Raw genomic sequence first — 15,174 nt, 5'->3', positions numbered from 1 at the left:
AAAGAGGATAACAGAGTTTCGTGATGTGTATTTTCGGAAACGTGTGTATTAACGGCCAAGATAAATGCAAGAATGATGCGAAGATGTTCCTCGGCACATCTAGATATGCGCTCTAAACGATTTAGATCGAGGGAACATTGGGACAGTTAACAGATAAAATTCCATTAAATACTCTCTAATTTCCGTGCTTGTCATTTTACTCGTACTAATGAAAGAAATCTTTCATTTTGAGTAATGGTTGCGGTAAACTTGCACAGAAGTTGCTGGGCGTAGCATGAAAGACCCTTCTAAGTTCATCCACTGCAGAGTGTGGAATCATGGAGACACTACTACTAAACCTAACATATTGTGCAAATTGTGCACAGAATACCTCAGAGTATGGTTTTGCTTATTCTTATTCGCAATGCTTATTCCCCAATTACCCTTTTGCTATATTTATTTCTTATATTTGTTTATATATTTTTTATATAAACCTGTATGTTACATCTACTATTTTGTGCTCCTTTACATCTTTTTGAGATCACTAACAGATCAATATAGCCCCAAGTGAACACTATGGTCTTTATTAATGTATTCTTTCTATTCTATTTCCAAGGTAAACAATAAATAACACCATTACAGACTTGCCTTTCTGTTCCTTATTTTTATCACTTGTAAAATGTTAATTTAGACAAATAACACATACCCAGAAAATATGTAAAATTTATGTTTAGTTAATTTGAAATTCAAAAAAATATTTTGTTTCTTCAGGTCTAAATGATTATAATTACAGGCGATGCCCAAACAGACAATTTAAGCACATCTGCTTAAACTAACAGTCAGATTTACTTTAGCACTGATTTGAAAGCAATGGTTGATTTTAATTATTAGTGCCTGTTCTAAATGGAGACAAGCCATTGTCATTTATTTATTTTTCTGTAAAGGAAAGAAACAACTGTATACAGTTAATTTTTCAAAAGCTGGAAAAGGCAGTTGTCTTGGACTATTGACCCCTCTGTTTTACTGATAGAATGTTTTAAACATATTTTGGGGGGGTGAGCTTGGTCTGTGGGGAGGTTTTTAAAAAGGAGGCCTGCAGTCTGTGGAGTCAAAGGTGAAAGCATTCACTGTAACTTAAATATTACTGGGCAATAAAAAAAATAAATCTCCTGAATTGCTTCTGTTTCAGTTTAATGCTGATGCTTTAACATTTCGTGCAGCTCAGGATTCTTCACTTTATGTTGCCATTTTCAAGTTCTTCTCTTGGTCTGTTTTTTCCAAGGATTATTTAAGTGTAATTAATCCCTCTAGCCTTTAAAACCTTGTTCACTTCTCCTCTTAGATTTAAGTTTTTTTCTTGGTGTCCATACTATATGTAGGGTGACCGACTGCTCCCACAAATACAACACACAAACTATACTCTGGTATTTTCTAAATCACAGCAATAGGTAGGTTCATTATTGGTTCATTATTGGTTCATTAAGAAGTTATCCTCAAATCACCACAGTTAAATACACAGGGATTATAAAAGACCTTCATTGCAGGCTACTTGACTTTTTAAACTATTAAATTATATACTAATATTAGCTTGCATAGTCACCCTTTCCCATTTCTTTTCTTCCTCTTTCCAGGGCAGTTTTCAATTTGCCTTATGTTACACATTTTATGACCACTGGCAGAGAACAGTTATTTTTATTTCCCACTTCTGGGTCAATACCTGGTCACCCAGAAAACTGCCCTCTGCTACACTAAGCAAAAAGTGCCCCCATAGTTTTGGTAAAGGCGTTTCACATCTGCCATAAAGGTAACAGACAAAATTAAAGAAACACCCAAAGATACTATAGTTATGTGCCAACACAACAACTCAAATGCATTTTGCCACAGACTCTGCAAGTGTCTGGAATGCGATACCATTCTTAACCATTAACACCACTCTGAATAAGCTCCATAACAACAATGACTATTTAAACATACAATATCATTACGAAATAAATCCAATTATGCAAACTGCCCGGAATTCTGTGTGTTTCCAAAAATCTATAAAACACTTTTGAAATTCAGACCTGTGATCAGCCTAACATAACTAACCGAAAAGACTTTTAAGTGCTCAGACATTTAATGTCCAATTTGAATTATTTAGTTAATAGCATCAAGAGGGTATTGCAACACCTGAATATATCCATCTCTATCAATGATGTTGAAATCACTTTCTCATTTGATGTCATGTAGCTAGACACCATGATACCAATTCAACAGCCCACAGAGACGTCACTCTCAAAACTAAATAAAGACCCTAACATAAAATCCTTATGTCACTTTGTGGTCAACTTCATTCATGCTGTTAATGTTACATTGCCAGAAATTCCATTTAAATGGGAAGTATTCTCGACAGAAAGAAGGTATACCAATGGGATCACCATTATCAGGACTCCTAGCCAAAATGGTAATGCAGTGATTTGAAAGCTTGGCTGTAAATCGGTTCATACCTAAAGTTTGGATATGGTACGTCAACGAGACATTCATCATATTAAATAGCAACTAGTTACAATTCACTTCCCCATGGAAACAGAAATGAAAAGCTGCATCAGCTTCCTGGACATCTGTATTGGAAGAGGTAACAATGCAACTTTGATTACAAGTGTTTATCGCAAAGAATGCTGTGTGTACAAAATATTACACTTTGGTAGCAATCACCCCTTATTGCATAAACCGAGTTGTGTTGAGACATTATTCAGAAGGATATACGCAAACATGCAGCTATTAAAGATGTTAAAATAAAAGCTCAAAAGAAAAAGTTAAAGCTGTTCAGAAAACAATGTTAGCCATTAACAATAAAAACCAAACAAGTTTTATGAAGTGTTCAACTAAAATATGCATTTCACCAGATTAAAAAAATATTAAGAAAATAGGTTAATCAATAAAATAAGCATCCGTTCTGTTTAACACATAGCCAAGAGTGTATCTTTTTGAAATTAATCAGAAAAAAGTTACTTAAATAAACAAGTTTAAAGCTTTTAGGAAGAAATAAGCACCTGACTCATGGCAGCACATAAGTAAACGTGTACTATTTCTAACAAATGTGCACCTATTAAACTAAATTGAACATATTTATATCAGCTTAAACAACTTTTATGGATCATAAATTATAAAAATACACATTCTAAGAAGTATGCAAATCTTAAAACCTATTTCATAAACCATAAGTCCTCCTGCATTTTAAAAACTCTAAAGCCATTGCTGTACAAAGCATTTCAGCCTGGTAAGTGGCTTTATTTTATATAAAGTGTGCACCCACAGAGAGTGAGAAGGCCAATTAATTATTTATTAAAACCAGCCACTTTTTCAGAGCCACAGACCCGCTGTACCACAATGAATCCAAGTCAGAGATCAAGAAACTTGTTACCATTTCATCTGAATGTCAGAAAGAAGCATCCTATCAATAAATCAAAAGCCGCCCAGTACAGCATCTATCTCTTAACATTGCTGATTTTTCGGTGAGCTCTTTCAAACTATATCCAGAATCTTATATCAGTTTTATTTAACATATCTTGTCTTGTTTGGTATTCGTATTTGTTAATACTTTGTACATTCATTCTTGTATCTAGACTGACTGAAGTAATAAATAGAAAATTAAGACACCCGTGCAAGGAGTTCGCTGCTGTTGTTGCTCACAGGTCATCAAGGTTAGAGGTTGCTCTTCAAAAGAAAGAAAACTGTAATAAAATCAGGGCATATTGTTTGGCTGGTAAGTGGTGTATAACCAAAAGAGTTGCACTTTTAATTGTGTTGCGATGTTTCTCAGTGCTGGTGACAGTTTTTAAATAGAAATTCCTATAGAATATTACGAGACTTAAGGCTCCATTGTGTATGTAATATTGATGTACGAATGCATAGTCAATTCTAATTACAATATTGCAGGGTGACTAGCAATTAGGTTTACACCTTGGACTTTTTCTATTGGATCACAGTGTGGGTGTGTGGGTGCGTGCGTGCGTGTTTGCATTACTATCTGAATGGAGACATAGGCCTGACTGCACACCAACACAGTGAGGACCTCTGACCAAGTGGGGACCAAAAATGAGGTCCCCATAATTCTGCCCATTATAATTAATGCAAAATTGCTTCCTAAGGTGTGTACCATCAAAATCTACCATGACCCCAAAATTCTTATTTCTTTGAGTAAAATTTGGGTGTGTGCTTTGGAGCTGAATGCTCACAGTGTGTAAAACCCAATACAGATACTTTGCAGTACTGCAGTGTGTTTTGAGGCTGGATGCTTACAGTTTTTAAAACCCCCTACAGACACTTTGCAGTACTGCAGGGTTATGCACACTTTTGGTCACATGGCAGCTACACAGGATGTTCCCATTAGGTGCGTGCATATGGAGGAAAGATTGAAAGACCGAAAGGATAAATCAAACTGTTAAAAAAGGTAAACAGTATTTTAATAAATGTTATGCTAGAGTAAGTAGTTAATCGTTATTATTATTAGCCAATGAAGATGACGTTTTTATCTATTAAAAGCTTTGCTTGAATAAAAGTTTGTCAGGGTATGTTGTGTTTGTTCATTTTTAAGAAGACCCTGCTTGGCTATTTTTATATGCCAGCTTTATTATGCATTTCATTTTAAAACACAAATTATGCGTGTTTATATTCGGGAGTTTATATGTATATGTGTACATATACAGTATGTGTATATATACATAGAGAGAGAGAGAGAGAGAGAGAGAGAGAGAGAGAGAGAGAGACACATAGGCCTATGTTGAAAATGAGAAGACAATGAATAAATCCGGAAAGCGAGGCTATTCGGTATGTGAGGTCATCTTCGGACAAACGAGGATTGGAAATTAAATTTATCTGTTCAGAGAAATGTAAGTTGTTTATAACCAATTTATTTTTCTTAAATTATTAACATCACATTTATATTAGCGAAGTATGTTTCACATACTCGGTCGTTCGCAGGACGTGCAGTTTTTCGGTGGGCGCATTGGAAAGGGGTGACTTTGTGGCCAAGTACCGTGGTCAACTAATAGACAGGGCTGAAAGTGAGAGGAGGAGGCGAGTGTACCATCCTGCTGCTGCCGTCTTTCTTTTCGACTTTAAATGGAATGGGAAAAGTAGTTATTGTTCTAATTTATGGTGAAAGTGTATTACGGTCTCTTCCGAAGTCAATATTGCAATAGTTAACAAAACGTCAGAATGAAAGTAAACGACAGAACAAAGCAATACTGCCAGACAGTATAATCAGGTTTCCCTGTCTCCGAATAAAAAATAAATACTTAATAAAATACTTTATGATATATACAACAAATCTACTTTAACATTTTTTAAAAACTGTATAATAACCTGATAGCGCACGTGTAACGCAAATATCTTATGCTGTCACAAGTGGTGGGACTCCTGGAGTAGCAGCTCCGAGATCCGTGTTCTCAGACACCGTAGTTAGTAAGCACTTTAGTGGAATCAGCCACCTGCTTCGACCCTCTGTCCGCCCCTCTCTGCCTCAGAGGCAGTTCGTATGCCCACTGTCCACCTTTCCTGTGAAACACGATGGTGGCTGGACACTCAGGCAGATGGACTGTAGCAGCCTGGAAACGTGTCTGAAGTGCTTCAAGTGCTCTGTCTGGAACATAGCGATTGCGGAGCTGATTTTATGTCAGTTTCTCGAGGTAGTCCTTTCCACTTAAAGTGAGGAGCTTGTCCTCTCAGGTTCAGACCCAGATGTGCTACACAATTATTTCCACGGAGCACTACTCGTTCTAATACAAGACGAAAATTGGCTGTGTTTATGCCTTATATATATATATTAGTAATTTTTACGTATGTATTTAAACTGTACTGCTGTTACAGCATTGATGGAGCCAAAGATGATGGCTCTGTTGGAAGAATGATAAATGACTACCACAAAAGTCCAAACTGCAAAATCAAGAAACTGGCAGTAAATGGAATTCCACACCTCTTTCTGTTTGTTTTAAGAGATATTCTTCCTGGTGAAGAAATTACATACAGCTATGGAGATGGACCATGGCCTTGGAGAAAACAGGTAAGAACTGTAGTCTTTATTTGTGTGTTTAGGATTAGCTTAGGTTGTTGTCACCTGTGAAGTAATTATTTTTGTGTCTGTATGCAGGGAAAAGAAAAAGCCACTATTGTGTCATCACCATTACAGACAAATGACAAGGTAACTAAATCTACATTATTAATGTATACAGGCATTTTATTTTAATAAATTAAGATATTTTTAAAGAAGTACCAATAGTACTGATGTTTATTTTTATACATGCATCACAATTTGTTACATTGCCTGAATCTATATACCTTATTGCACTATTTTTAAATACTAAAGCTGTGTGATTGGAAGCGGAAATATATTTTTATATGATAATAAATTTAAGAAACACAGATATAGTCCCACAATTTCAATTAAAGGTTTGAAAATGGATTGTGTACACTTAATTATAGGAAACTAAGAGAGGAAAGAATATAGGGTAAAGGCATGAATTGCACACTCATTGTAAAGATTTTCCTAAACAAGAACATATTGGTATTGATTAGCATAATTTTGATATTTGGACTATAAATTTTCAGAAAACATACACAGTGTATGACTTATTGAAACTTGTTTCTAACTTTTGTAGCACATAAACAATTCTGAATGAAACATATGACAGAGAGAAAAATTAAGTGCACACACCAAAAGAATAAATGTTGTTTAAAGAGGAAGAAAAAATATGGTTATCGTTTTGTGATATCGTAAATCATGCAAAATGTACAACCATCTACAAGACCTTGAAACCCAGAAACTATTCAAGTAACTGAAAAGTTACTTAATTTTTTATATGAACAATTTAGGCTTTTTTGATGTTAAACATATCCATTGTAATAGGTTACTTTTTGGATTATGTAAAATATAAATTAACCCATATGAAATAACATTTCATATACATACCATATAGTGCATATAGAAATGTGACTACTGCTGATTCAGAGTGCAATTTTTGATTCACAGTATCTTTGAATGAGAAATAGGCATTATAAGGAACGGTCAAGTCATATCAAAGATTTACTTTGGGCATTCATATAGTATTTATGACAAAATATGTTATTTTAAAAAATCCAACAAAGGTTTTAACATCTTTCATCAAGTTGGAAACCAGTAAGTTAATTTTAGTATTAGAAGTATTATTATTGCATACAAGACTGGAAAGTGATAACAGCATACCTGGTTTTATTATGCATTTGATCAATATTCTGTTTTTAGGGCACTGGGGAAAGGGATGTTGCCCAAAGCCAGATCTTGGCTTAACAGCCTACACTGGCACTAGTAAAAGGAACTCTTGCTATTGATGAACAGGTACAATTCTTTATTGCCTTAAACTTTTTTTATTAGACAAATACTTCACATCACTTAATGGTAAAATGTTATATATTATCCCTTTATTTCGTTAATCATTTAATTATTTTGCCTTCTCCTCAGAACCCTGATGGAAGAGAGAAGGCCCTCAGTCATAGCTTAGCTGAAAAGACTTCTGAACCTCAAGAGAAAGAAGCAGTTATTACTAATGAGCAGGTACAGTTTTTTTTTACTTAATTAACAAATATAAATAGAAATACATAGTATATATCTTTTAATGACAAGATGTCTTTTGTTTTTAAATTTAATCTGCTACAGTTTATTTCACAAAGTTGTTTTGTTTAAAAATTATATAGACATTACACATAAGATCAGTTAACTGTATTCCTCACTTGCTTTATGTCTTCTTGATTAGAGTGATCTGAAATACATCTGAATCCTCACAGGGAATGTGTCATTGCTATGTATTTCTTACTGCCCATCCTACTTCACTGAGGTCCCCCTAATGAAAATGACCTGAAGTATGTGTAAGAGTCCCCATAAGGGCAGTCAGTGAAGATGGGGTTAGTTGTGCTACCATCCCGCACTTGTTTTAGGTCCACACAATGGTTGTGACTTGAAATGTGTGCGATTTCCCACAAGGACAGCTTCTTGTGTTTTAAATTCTAAAATATTATTCTACTTCACTGAGGTCTTCATAACAGGAATTACCTGAAGTATGTGTAAGAGTCCCCATAAGGGCAGTTATTGAAGATGGGTTCACTTGTGCTACCATGCCCCACTTGTTTTAGGTCCACACAATGGTTGTGACTTGAAATGTGTGTGAGTCCCCACTAGGTTAGTTATTAATGATGGGGCTTCTTGTGCCACTGTCCACCCACTTAGTTTAGGTCCACACAGTGGTCGTGGACTGAAATGTGTGCGAGTTCCCACAAGGATAGCTATATAAAAGATTTTTAAAATCCTAAAATATCTTTCTGCTTCACCGAGGTCTTCATAATAGGATAACCTGAAATATGTGTCAGACCCCACAAGTATAGCTACATAAAAGATAGAGTAAGGGGTGAGCAGGAGTTAATCTATGTCCCCACAGTGAATGTGAACTGAAATATATGTAAGTCCTCACTAGGAATGTTGGTGGTGCTTCAGTACTTCTACCTCACTCTAATTCATTTAGGTCTCCATAATAAAAATGAACTGCTATAAATGCTAGTCCTAATAAAGATCGTTAGTGAAGAAAAGTTGACTCTCCTGTATGTGTTGCACTTATTCTTAAGACCTAATGAACTGTTGTCTTGTCTCCATATTCAACATTCAAGATTTGGCCTGAAAAATGTATTAAGCATAATCTCATTTAATTTACATTATGTACAGCATAATGTAAAATCTGGTATTCTGTTATCCCTGTAATTGCCTATAACAACACTTAACACTTATTTGAGCAGAACGTATTTGATTGTAACTGGCCTTTGCAAAGTGTAAAAGTAAAAAACAACGACAGCAATAGCAGGAATATTGCTACTACTACTACTAACAACAGTAATAATACGAACACATCGTAATGTGTGTCCAATGAATATGACACAAAATTATATTTTTATAGACTGAGGACAACAGTGGATCTGACACTGAACCAGTTTCTTTAGAAAAGAGTGAGCTTGATTGTACTGTGCCAAAACTTAAGTGCTCTGACAGCGTTATTGTAAGTTATACTTCGATGGCATAAACTTTATAATTCAATATTTTCACTATAAAAATAACAGTCTGAATATTTGATAGTGGGTTTTGAAATATTAAGCAATTGCTGCATGTATATACATTATTAATAATAAATATAAAACAAATCAATCATTAATCCAATAATGTAGTTTTCAACACTTGCTAATCAGTATGCAGTATAGGGATTTGGTTCTAGATGGCTTTCTTTTAATAGGTGAGTGAAGAGATGCTTCAAATCTGTTCCGAGTCATCAGATTCCAGTATGAACCACAGCGATGATGACTACATTCCTAAGTCATCAGAAGAGAGTAGTCCAGACTGCAGTAGTGACAGCTTATCAGCACACATGAGTGACAAAATAGATAAAGATGAGAAATCCTCTGTGTCATGTTCCACGTATGATAGATCTGTATCTGATTCCAGTGTTTCAGACTCTGAAACGAAAGAATATGATCCAGTATCTGTAAAGGCAGTTTCTGTAAAAACCAGTGGAGGAAGAGTATATGACAAAAAACATTTTTGCCTTTTTTGTGGTAAGTCCTATGCAAAAATTATTGAACAAATTCAACGCAATGAGACTGAAGTTGCTAAAGCTCTCCAGTTTCCAAGGAAATCAAAAGAAACAAGACTTTAAATAGATTTTCTTCGAAACAGAGGCAATTTTGCTTACAAAGTGGAAGTTTTAAAAATGGGAAAAGGAATGCTTGTACCTCAAAGACAACCTAGAAATTGTTTGCCATCTAAAGATTTCATGCATTGTTTAAATTGTCAGGGTTATTTTTTTATTTTAAGAAACAAACAATCTTTGGCGACACATGAAACATTGCAAGCTTAGAAAACGTGTCCAACCAAAACCTGGAAAAAATAGGGTCCAGTCTTTGTGTGCATTTGCTGAACCTGTGCCTCCTGGTGTTGACAGTGGCCTTTGGAAGCTAATGAGTTAAAATGATACAAGACGACATTTCACTTATAGTCATGAAAGTCATTTTACAAATAGCACGACATCTCTTTAACAGGCTCGGTTCAGACATATCTAAACATGAATACATTCGTCAGAAGACTAGAGAGCTTGGTCGTTTGTTGTTATGTGCAAGACAAATAACACCATTGCAAAATATGAGAGACTTCATGATTCCATCTAGCTTTCCACATGTAGTAACATCAGTAAAATGTGTTGCTGGGTACAACCAGGAGATTGGCACAATGAAAACTCCTTCATTAGCACTGAAGCTTGGCCACAGCCTTCAGAAAATAGCAAATATAGTGGAAACCCAGGCAATGGTAGAAGGAAATGAAATGGAAAAAAATGCCCAAAGCTTCTGAAAAATTAATGAAACCCAGTGGAATGAGCTAATTTTGTCTGTAGCCCTAAGATGTCTGAGAGAGTCAAAGTGGAATGCACCTCAGCTTTTGTCTTTTACCGAAGATGTGAAAAAAATGCATTTGTATCTTGATGACAAACAAGAAGAAAATTACAAAAATCTTCTAGCTGAGGCCTCTGCAAGAAACTGGGCAAACCTTGCAAAAGTCACTTTAACACAAATTATTTTGCTTAATCGCAGAAGAGAAGGAGAAGTTTCCAGAATGCTTCTAAATACCTTTTTGTTAAGAGATGTATCAGATTTGCATGGAGATGTTGCTCTTGCTCTTTCGGAACTAGAGCAAAAGCTTTGCCATCACTTTATCAGAATTGAAATTAAAGGTAAGCGTGGAAGGAATGTTCCTATACTGCTGTCCCCAGCTATGCACAGAGCAATGAAGTTGCTTGCAGAAAAAAGAGCAGTTTGTGGTGTGCCATGTGACAACAACTATATGTTTGCAAGACTTTTGGCTCTATCTTATTTTCGTGCATCTGATTGTATTCGGCTTTTTGCCAAAGAATGTGGAGCAAAAAGTCCTAAAACACTTTCATCAACCAAACTCCGAAAACATGTGGCAACTCTGTCAAAAGTTCTTAACTTGAACGATACAGAATTGGATCAACTGATTGATTTCCTTGGGCATGACATTAGAGTGCACAGGCAATACTATCGTCTCCCAGAAGGCACTTTGCAGTTGGCTAAGATCAGCAAAATTCTCTTAGCTCTAGAAACTGGCCGCCTTGGAGAGTTTAAAGGAAAAAATCTGGAGGATATCACCATTGATACAACTGGTAATGACCATTTTCTTTCTCTCTATCTGCCTTAGTGTATACATACTGTATGCCTAGCCAAACTTGGCATACTGCATAGCAAAGACAACACCTGTAAATGTAAAAATAGTTATGAATTTTGGCAGATGTGTCATGTTTGACATGACAAGGGCACCTCCTTCTTTCCACCTCCACTTTGGTTATACAAATATGTTCCAAAATGTATGATTTTGAAGTATGCCTCACATGCTGATAATTTAGTGTACTGTAGAAACCAACTTTTTCCAATAAAGACAGACATATTCTGAAGTTAACCTAACTTAATGGCCCTGGTCCACTTGAAGTGAACAATATTTAGATAATACCAACCTATTCAAACCTGAATATGTTCATAATTATATTCCTAACTAGTAGACATCTCTACCAAAATTCCTGAACCTATTTTATTTTTGTAAGCATTTACTTTCCTTCTCAGTATTCAAAGTTCAGTTTGTATTTGACTATCGTGTATAGTGATGTATTTAAAAGTAGCTATTTTTTTACTGTAGAAAAAGTAATGATTGAAAATGAAACATCAGAAAGTGAGGAAGAATTAAGTGATCATGAAGGTGAAGCAGGTAAGCTCTTGTACATTTTACCTTACTTTGTAAATCCATTGGTGTTAAAATTTATGGCTTTCTAACTATTCCTAAAACAGTGTTTGCCAAGGTGAGTACACATCAGTGCTACAAGAAAGATTCTTTTTTTAACTAAGTTATACGTAAGTTTATATTCTGCTAATTGGAATTTTGTGGTGCAATTTTTAGGTCGTAAACGAGTGAAGAGGACAATGTGGAGTGAAGAAGAAATAAGAGCAGTGGAAAAACATTTGGCCAAATTTATAAATATATGTAAAGTGCCAGGAAAGAGAGAGTGTGAGGCCTGCATCCAAAATTAACCACAAGCTCTCAAAAATAGAGATTGGCTAGGGTGTCAATTTCTATATAAAAAAACTGAATTACCTCACTGAAGAAAAGGTTTAAAACAAGTGTTTCCGTTATAAAAGGTGTTCATTTAAAGTTTAGTTATGGGAAACAATTTAATCAGTTTACATTAGGTCTTTTCATGGTAATTGAAAGCAACAGTTCCAAAAAGGCAGTTACTTGTTTGCTCTTTAATAATTTGTATTTTGTACGTTTATATGCACTTACATAAAGATATACACATGGTTATTTGCAGGCAATTTCAATCAAGGCCACCGACTCTATCTTGTGTGGTGCCACCAGGAGACTTGGGCCTTGGTAGCTTTACTCAGGGTAGAAAGCACTGGTGTTGGGTTACTGCTTTAAAAGAATTACCAGTAGTGAATCAGAGTAATTATTTCATACTGCAAACTTATAATACAGAAAACCTGCAATATTTACTGATTCCGTACACATTAATTTTAAGTTAAATTGCTTCTTAATAACATAAAATTTGATGACACGTTTACAAATATTGCAGTACTCATTAATTCAGATCAATTTCAAATATATTTAAGCAATTACAGCTAAAGGTAAGATGTCCTGAAATAGTGAAATCTAGATATTTCTGGATCAAGCAAGTGTCAAATATCTGAAAGGGGAGGTAATCCCAAAACAAATCAGCTTCAAGGTCATCTTGCTATTTTACACTTAGATTTGGCTTTTTTAAGATGACAAAGTTTTAGGTTGAATTATGTGTATTTATTGCATATTTAGTATAATGTGAGCAATCTACAAATGTTCTGACTGAAAAAATATTGTGAACTTGAGTCTGGGTGCTCAGTTTTAATATTTGTTACTAAGAGGTCATGTAACTTTAATATAATGTGTACAGAAGCCAGTAAATATTGTAATTTTTAATATTCATCAGTTGATTTTTTCCTTACATTGATAAATGAATGTTTAATTAGACGCTTTGGATTAATGTTTTAATTACTTTTTCATAATTAGTACACTGGAGTTGTCAATGTGGAATACTGTATGCATGGGAGACTGTTCTTCAAAGCCAAGTAGTAACAGGGAATCTTAGCTTGGATGCAGGTGTATTTTAATTTTACTCATTTAAAAAAAAAAAAATGTATATATATATATATATATATATATATATATATATATATATATATATATATATATATATATATATATATATATATATATATATATATATATATATATATATATATTCACAGCGCACCACTTTTTCCACATTTTGTTATGTTACAGCCTTATTCCAAAATGGATTAAATTCATTTTTTTCTCAGAACTCTACATACAACACCCCATAATGACAACGTGAAAAACGTTTACTTGAGGGTTTTGGTTATTTATTAAAAATAAAACATTAATAATACGGACAGGTTTGAGTCTCTTATGCTGTGCTTGTTTGTTTGTTTGTTTGTTGATTAATGATAGGCAATGAATTGGAGATATTACAGTCAGAACAAATATTGTATTCAAATTTTCATTTAAAATTGCTAAAGACCTAATAGGTGTTGAACTGAATAATATCTAGCAATCTACAGTTAAGTTAATTTCTTATTAGCACACTATTGAAGTGCTTCACAAGCAGAACATGATCGTACTAATGTTTCTTTTGGCCTCTGTAAACATATCTCAAATAGCGAGATTTTTCAGACAGAGCCATGGTTTACTTATTTGTGCAAATCTGTGGCTTAATTAATGAGAGTAATGATAGTGATCGTCTTTTTGACAGTAAACAGTAAAAAAAAAAAAATGCATTATATTATTTTTAGTTTCAAATTAATAAATTACAATGAAGTTTATGTTGGAAAAGGTTTGATAACATGTCTGAATATTATGACTGAATTGAAAGTGGTGGTTGTTTACAGTACTGACTTGATTTTTTAATCTTCATTTAATAGCACATGCTTGTTCAACAAATCAGCCACAACATTAAAGCTGGGAGCAGTTATCAAGGGATGGAATACAATAGGCAACAAGTGAATAGTCAGTTCTTGAAGGTGATGTGGTAGAAACAGGAAAAGAGGGCAAGCGTAAGGATCTGAGCAACTCTGACAACGGCTACATTAGGATTGATAGACGACTGGGACAAAGAATCTGCTTTCACTCTTTTTCACTTCTCTTCCACAATCCCCATTACTCTGTACTGTTGATCCCAAGTGTTTAAACTCATCCACCTTCACCAACTCTACTCCCCTCATCCTCACCATTGCACTGACCTCCCTATCATATATTCTGTCCTGGTGGTCCTGCTGACCTTCATTCCTCTCATATCTCCACCTCTCAAGGGTCTCCTCAACCTGCTCCCTACTCTTGCTACAGATCACAATGTCATCAGCAAACATCATAGTCCACGAGGACTCCTGTCTAGTCTCGTCTGTCAACCTGTCCATCACCATTGCAAATAAGAAGGGTTTAATTAATGAATGTTGTAACTGATTGGTGTAAAGGATGGTTTTTCACAACTTTCATTTTGTTCTTACGTGAGCTTTATATTATGGACAGCTATCCTTAATTCTTTTCTTCTGTTTACTTTGACCTTGAAATTTAAACAATTGTGAAATTCACCCTGGTGGGATGGGCTGAAAGTGTATTTTATGTTATTGAAGCAAAAAATCAAAAGAACAGAATATGGGATTAAAATTGATATCTAGAATTGGTATGGAGGCTATAGTGCTGAAATTGTATTAAATGTGATATTGAAATTAACAACACAGCCACCTTTCCATAGTTAATTAGTGTGTTTTTCTAGTAGCCTCTAGATTCACAGTTTTGATTGGTTTTTCAATAACTTTTTTATGGTTTAAAATGATGACTGCAGTTTCATTTTCTATTAGAGCTACTAAATACTTCTCTGTTTGGTCATTATGATATTATATAGGTGGTAAATGTGAAAGAAAACCTTTAAGTGTATTTTGTACCTTATATATTCAGAGTTGATAAAGTTAGGAAAGGCAGCAAAAATAAACTGAAATAGGAATTAGAAAAATGTTACTATGGAATAAATG

General features: G+C 34.5%; 1 long non-coding RNA gene across 1 annotated transcript; it reads left to right on the top strand.

Moving 5' to 3' along the window:
• The first annotated feature begins 5,980 nt into the window (after nucleotides 1–5,980).
• On the top strand, nucleotides 5,981–7,277 carry LOC120539707. Its single transcript, XR_005635653.1, has 3 exons — nucleotides 5,981–6,022; nucleotides 6,110–6,160; nucleotides 7,241–7,277. It is a non-coding gene; the product is annotated as an uncharacterized LOC120539707 (long non-coding RNA).
• The last annotated feature ends 7,897 nt before the right edge of the window (nucleotides 7,278–15,174 follow it).

Source organism: Polypterus senegalus, chromosome 11 (assembly GCF_016835505.1).
Source record: "Polypterus senegalus isolate Bchr_013 chromosome 11, ASM1683550v1, whole genome shotgun sequence".
Taxonomy (NCBI): Eukaryota; Metazoa; Chordata; class Cladistia; order Polypteriformes; family Polypteridae; genus Polypterus; species Polypterus senegalus.
This window is presented reverse-complemented; position numbering and strand designations above follow the sequence as displayed.